The sequence below is a fragment of the Idiotropiscis lumnitzeri genome, chromosome 3, assembly GCF_059441095.1.
Source record: "Idiotropiscis lumnitzeri isolate Australia: NSW breed Sydney's pygmy pipehorse chromosome 3, RoL_Ilum_1.0, whole genome shotgun sequence".
NCBI classification, from domain to species: domain Eukaryota; kingdom Metazoa; phylum Chordata; class Actinopteri; order Syngnathiformes; family Syngnathidae; genus Idiotropiscis; species Idiotropiscis lumnitzeri.
Genome location: NC_142393.1, coordinates 4,332,472 through 4,339,702, shown reverse-complemented (window position 1 = coordinate 4,339,702; position 7,231 = coordinate 4,332,472). Strand labels below are relative to the sequence as shown.

Genomic DNA, 7,231 nt, shown 5'->3' with positions numbered 1-7,231 from the left:
GCATAAAACATGTTATTATCGAGAATCTTTTTGATGTGACTTCCCCTTTAAAAATAAAACTAAAAAAAAAAAAAAAAAGAAACAGCACAAGACTGCTGGGCCTGGCGCGCCTCGGTGGCCCCTACGGTGTTTTGAAGCGGGTCGTGTGGAGGAGAACAAGCATAAATGCCAGCCAAAGAAAAGAGCAAATGTGGCCTGTGAGCCTCCTTTTCTGTGCCTACAGCCATCCAAGTGTCCTCACTGCGACAATCTTTTTAGTGCGAGAATTGGACAGTACAGCCTTCATGGCACTCTCAAGCATTCGTGAGACAACAAACAAGTCTCGGGTGTCTTTGCCGGCGAACATCACACGTTAAGATTGAAGTGCACTTGAGGTTAATGTTATGAAGTTTATGTCGAATAATGTAGTTCCGCCTCTGCTTCCACCAGGGTGACGTGTCATCTTTGTCGCCATCTATTGGCGAGACAATAACATCACAAGCGCCAGTTGAAAAAAAACGAAACACTTCTGACGTGTTTACAAAGGGAACCTCCGAGACACTGATAGATTTGTTTTAAACGCGTTCATTACATTAAAAGAGGAAAACCTCAAGGTGGCCCTCGCTTTTAGTTTATCTCTAAGCAGCCCTTGAAAGAAAACGTTTGAACAGGTCATACGTCGAGTGACAATATGGCACTTGAAGTCAACTCAGCAGATGTCACCAGCCAGGCGCTGTCATCATGCTGAGAGGATTTGACAGCTAAAACAGGATTACACCAGTTGACATTTTTTTCCCCTGATTTGAACTGCTTAAGCACTTTGACTAAAGACCCCCAAAAATAATAATAAAAATTAATATAAATATTTTTAGGCTGTAGTTATATCACGGCAAAAGTGACGTGGTGGTGCCGTTGATTGGAGGAGATTAGTGAGGGCAAAGACGGCAACATATTATGAATCACATGGATTAAATTAAAAAATGCATGGGAATAAATTATGTTAAATCCTGCAAAGCTACGCTCCAAAATGATGGCTAATATACGCTCCAAAAATGATTGGGTTCATTTGCACTCTAATAGGAACCAAGAGATGTCTATAAAACAATATTTCCTTGCAAATATATCATTTTGATGTACAGTTTAACAATATTTTATGACTGCAAGTTTGACTCACGTACTTTATAATACAGACTGGCAGTGGTGGACGGGCGGTAGAGGGTGCAAGGGCGCCGCCCACCCACAACCTGCTTTCATTGCTATTTTTGGAGGCAAAACTAAAAATACAAATATTGATGATAAAAGTCTAATATTTAGAAAAATATGTATATTTCTGCAGGATAAAAGTTCTGTTGAAGTCCTATATAAGTTTTGTTCATCTCCATTGCCTGTAATAATGTCGCATGACCGGTTTGGGGAGCACAAATATTTATAAATTGATAGGGCCAAGGTGGGGCGCATCATTCCCATCGTCCTCGGGTGACTCATGTCACATTCTGGATCGATGTCTGTGCACACAGCACTTCGACGTTGCCGCAATCGCTGTTGAGTGGAATGTCAACATCCGATTGATGTCACAGTCCACTGCCGGATTTACGTTTTTTTTGTTGTTTTTTTTCCCCCCCAAATTTTACATCTGCTCGCAAAGTAAGTGTTTATCTTACTCTTTTGCTGATTTGCTTCGGTTGTGCTGACTCAATCACACTGAGGACAAACCGTGTACAGTCAAGTGAAGTTTAGCCAAGTTTCGTTACCACTGGTGTTTCGCCAAGTGTTTCATTCCGACGCCGTCACCCCAGACACAGGGACATGTAGTGCAAATGATTTTGATATGGAGTAACACCGTGTTTGCATTTGGGTTTTAAAAAGGTAGACATGCCTTTCCTAATTTGACATGTATATTCATAATTTAGTTTTAGTTTTTTTTTTTTAGTTTTAGTTTTTTAGTTTTAAAGATAATACAATCATCATACTTGTTACTGTTGATAATGATGTTTGCGGCAGTGATGAAATGATCCAGAGACTTCTTTTTACTTTATTTTTGTGAGTTGGGCCAAAGAATGTTACAAGATGTCAACATTGAGAAGCTGGCTATAGATTTCAATATGGCCAGTTTTAAAACGACCGTTAACATGAAAATCGGCCGAGCGTGATCATTTGAGTGAGGAGAAAATCCACCCCCGTGTTGGAATCCTTCACCCCAACTGCACTCGTTCCGGTTGTAGACGAAGTCCAGATGTTGGAAATTACTCTCATCAGGTGTTTGTAAGATGACCGATGACTGATGACCGGCATGTATGCATGCCAATGTTTTTTCTCTAACAACAACATGCCACACGTCAATAATGATGATGTTTCATCAAATACAGGGAAGGATCGAGATTAAGGAAAAATTCTCTTTTGACGTTGCAAAGGTGAGACTGACATGCACTCCTATGTTTATTTTAGTAGAAGAAGCTCCAATGCAAACGGACGAAACGTCAACCCGACCGTCTATGACTGGCTTTTACAGTTCCTCACCGGCAGTCTGCCAAGATTGTTGACAGGATTTCAGGCAGCATCACCATAAACACGGACGGACGGGCACACCACAGGGATGCGTCCTCAGCCCCATCCTCTACACACTCGTCACTGTTACATTTCCTCCAGTAACTTTTAGGATGAATCACCAGAGTAGTTTAAATGTAACGGACTTTTTACTAAGACGAAATTGTACTTTTACTCTTTTTATTTTATTGCTCGCTCGACTAAGTTTGAACACTACACCGCTGGTCAAGAAGGCTCAACAGCGACTTTACTTTCTCACAACTCCAAGGAAGTTTGGGAAATAGGCCAATGCTGTTTTGTGATAAAATGTGAATTAAAAAGTAATCTCTAATATCATGAATATCGCCCCCCCCCACCCCTACAATATTTTGTACTTTATGGACGAAGCCTTTTAATTGCTCATTAAGCAACATCCGTTTCTGTGGCGAGAGGAAAACACGATCGGCATAAAATCAGTATTATTAGAGCCATCGTTCAAATGTTTTCAGAGGTTAATGCGCGCAAATAAGAAGAGATGTCAGCACAAATTGGGATGACCACTGATTAGTTTTTGCATTTCATGAAAGAAACCACGCGAGTCACAAGGCCTTTGGACGTGAAATGAAGATGGATTTTCTTCCTGCTGTAGACACCCGTTGAACCGTTCAAAGCAATATGTCAGCGCATCTGCCCTATCGGTCGCCATAAAAGTGACAAATGATATTCTGAACATTGAGTTAGAATGATGTAATACAATCCAAAGCAAAGTATTAATTTAACGAGTGCTGGCTTGATCTTCAAGAAGCAAGTGAGCAAGGCATCCTCACAAATGGTGACACTTTGCCACATCCAATACGACATTCTCAACTTTCCGTAGGTTGACGTGGCTGCGTTAGCACATCCGAGTACACCATTGACCATCCGTCCACTCAACCATTCTGAACTCCAACACTGTTCTTTTGTTTTTTTATTGATTTTTGTATTTTAGGTTGTAGGTCTAAGCCGCTTCTCACGAGGGTCGCGGGTGTTCGGAAGGCTATCCCAGCTGATTTCGCTACACCCTGAACGGGTTGGCAGCCAATCGCAGGTCACACATTCATTCAGAGTCACCATCACACCAAGGGGATATTTAAAGTGTTCAATTTACCTCCCAAGCATGTCTCTAGAACGTGGGAGGAAATTGGAGTACCCGGAGAAAACCCACACAGACACGAGGAGAAAACGCAAACTCCACACAGGAAGGCCGACGCCGGAATCGAACCCGCGAGCTCCGTGACTCTTGACACTTCCATCTTTCTCATTGGTGAGACTGATTGCTGTTTAATGACCATTTTCATGACGGTGCAACTGATTACTATTTAATGATGTTTTTTTTTTTTAGTTCGTTTGTTGTATTCTGGGAAATGCATTTTTGTAAAATAAGCACGCAAGAAGAACAAATCTTCCATTTTCAAACAGGAATACAAATGAATTCTTCCTACTAACCGTCACACTGAATGCAGAAAGGTTAGCCAAAAAAATGAAGATTGTTATGATAAATGAGCCCAATGTGGTAATAACGTGTATTCCGAGTAAACTACGGACAGGAACAGAAACGCTTGTCTTTGGGTGTCCTGCCCGGGGCTGAAGTCATCACAGTTCTCATTTTCATAACATAACCTCTAATGAGCCATTAATCTTCTTTCTTATTAGAATGCTGCCAATAATGAGAAACATGGGAAAGCAGTTTTACATGCCGCAGTCTCAAGACTCAAGCAGTCAATTCTGGTTTACGGACATCTTAACAACAGCTGCTTGTCCAGTTGTTCCGCCACGTACGTTTGCAGCACAATTAACTGCATTAAATCGAGCCGTGTTTTAAAGGGGATGTGTTAAGCAACTCCTCATGCACTTGAAATGAGCCGTCAACGGTTCTTGTGGGCAAAAAAAACAATACTAGTGTACTTTTGTGTTGAAGTCTGTCATGGCGGATAAGCAAACAGGTTAGTGTCACAGGTGTCTTCCTTTCCTCTGGTTATTTTACCTGAACGGCAGAATTTTCTTGGTCCTGGCTTCTTGTCAGGAAACGGTTTATACATTTTGATTTAAAAAAACTTAATCGAGGGCCTGAATGTAATTATGTCCGTATATATGGACACCAGATTTTTACGTTGTAAAATCGATTGTGAAATCTAAATATTGTTCATTTTGAAAATTGAGCGTTTAAAACAACCAGACAACTGTGCCTTAAGTCAACTTTGCCCTAGCTAGCTTAATGCGAACACAAAACAGAAAAGAAAAGCCACTGACGGGTTAACGATCGATGCAGTGTTGTAACCCTTCAATCAGCGGATGTTTGAGCACAAATGGTGGTGCAACACTTGTGGACAGACAACAATGCAATACTCACAAGCATATCGCTGACATAAGGCCAAAACCTCAGAAGTCACATTTTGGTGAATTTCACATTTTCTTCCACAGGCATATATGTTACTTTTATAATTTATCGACAGAGTGACTATTTTTTTTGCGGGATTGGAATGATATGCAAGACAAAACTAGCACCTCAATGAAATTAACATTTTGAGTGAGTTAAATTTGGTTTGGATCTTTAATGCTTGTATTGAATAACGTAATACCAAAATTGTATCCTAATACGAGCACGTATTTAGTATGTTTTGTTTGAAAATATAATTTTTTCGTCACACATCTGGTTAGGAAGTGCACGTTGTCCTATGTGGCCCAACCCAGTAGCATGGATGAAAAATTGTTGCCGTTTCCAGTATTTAAGTCACCCACCTTTGAATTAAAGTGCAAATATTTGTTCTGCAACTGTCAAAATTTTCAACCTGCTTTCAAATACTGGTCGTCATGTAACTGAAAACATCGACATGTTAGCAGTTACACCAACTTTTGCAAATTATATTGAAAATAGAATATAAAGGAGCAATATTATTTGTTTTATCAAACGGCTTGCTGCTTGATAACAAAAGCATGCTTAAAAAAAACAAAAAAACAATCTACTCATTCGTTCATTTATGACACACACTGCAGATAGCAGAGCAGTGCTGCCAAAATCCCATGCGTCAGACTTTGATTATTCTGCTGCATTTTCATGCCGACTGATGAGAAAAACAAAGGCACTTCAGTCCTATAAATTGCGTTTTTCATTCAACATCGTTTTCAGGTGTGGCGAGGTGAAATGTCTGCAAACTGCCTGAGAGGCTGGATGATCATCTGAGAGCAAAAATCTGTGCGTTTGATCAGGAAAAAAAAAAAAGAAAAAGTGGATTTTAGCCCAATGCACCATTGCATGGCCTTAATCTGCAGGATTAGTGCATCAGAAACTTGACTGCGGTGTTTTGATTGTCTTCATGCCATCGCACGTGTGTGAGTCCAAAAGCTTACACAGCTTCCTTAATGTAATTGTATGTCATGTGCACGCTGATCGGCGCAGGTGGGATTGATCGTATGAACGGCAACATCCTGGGCCACATGTGCAGCGGACGAGATGGAGGGAGCTGCGCGCGGGTTAAGAGCTAAAGCGGCTTGGCCCAGATGAACAGAGATCTCAGGCTGTCTGCCAATCAAAGCTCCGGCCAATAACGCACTCTCGCTGACATGCTGAGGAGACGATGAGCTCGGCCGCACGCACAGTCCCTCCCCGAAGTTGCCTACGGAATTCCGACCTCAACCTCTATCAAACAGCTTTAGAAAGAAATCACGAAAAAAAAAAAAAATGTTCTTTCACTCCAAAAAAAAAATGTCACAGACACAACCCAAAGTCTTCCCATGGATGAATTGATGGATTGAATTGTCCAGATCGTTTGAGTTTATTGGCCTGCAAGGATTTCCTTCATCATGGCTGAAGAATTTCCCAAGAAAATAATCTCTCTCGAGTGTGTTGTTGAGTTAAACAGGAGTGAAAAGAGAATGAAAGATTAGACGGGATTGGTTTGTACCATTTCAATGGAATGCTGCAACAGTCAAGACGCTCAAACATCCTCCCTTGACGATCACGGGAAATTGCACCCTGCTAACTGGAAGGGCTTGGATACTACTGTGCGTGGAGCGAACAAAGCGGAAAAACAGACAAGGATGTGGAAAAGGGGATGAAATTGAGACGTTTTGATTAGTGGCGAGTTGACGTTTGTTGTTCCACTCCGGTCCTGCATGTGGCAGCGATGCTCAAGCTCATTTGTGGTTCCGATCTGACAAACAACCGAAGGCCAAGAAGCTGTCTGCCATAAGTTTTCCCGATGATACAGATTAGACGTGCAACGCTTAAAGGACAATTAATCGATGAGCAAATTAATCCATTATTTTTGGTCACCGATTAATCGTTAAAAACTTCAACTTGCCCGAATGCTCAGAATTTCCGATTTTCAAAAGTCAAATGTTATCAGATTTCTGTGGTCATCCATGAAAGTGAACTCATTATCTTTGTGGTGAATCGAATTAAAAATGTGTCTCTACTTTGGAAAATAACCATCAGCATGTTTGCCCCAGTAGCTGAATCGAATTTAATTTATGTTCGTACATTGTCGGTTTAATATAACTGTCATGTTTTTTTTTTTTTAATAAAATAGTGAAACATCAACAAGCAATTATTCAAATAATCGTTAGTTACACACCTGACTAAGAAATCAATTAAATTATTATTTTTCCTTACGCCGCACTATTTTCAGTCAGTTAGGTCGACATAAAAATATGGTGAATATATAAATCTTACGATGTCTGATGAGCAATT

General features: G+C 40.6%; 1 long non-coding RNA gene across 1 annotated transcript in view; it reads right to left on the bottom strand.

The window, feature by feature from the left end:
• The window catches only part of LOC148339491 (uncharacterized), a 78,211-nt gene that overhangs the window by 61,992 nt on the left and 8,988 nt on the right, over positions 1-7,231 (bottom strand). The window lies entirely within an intron of this gene.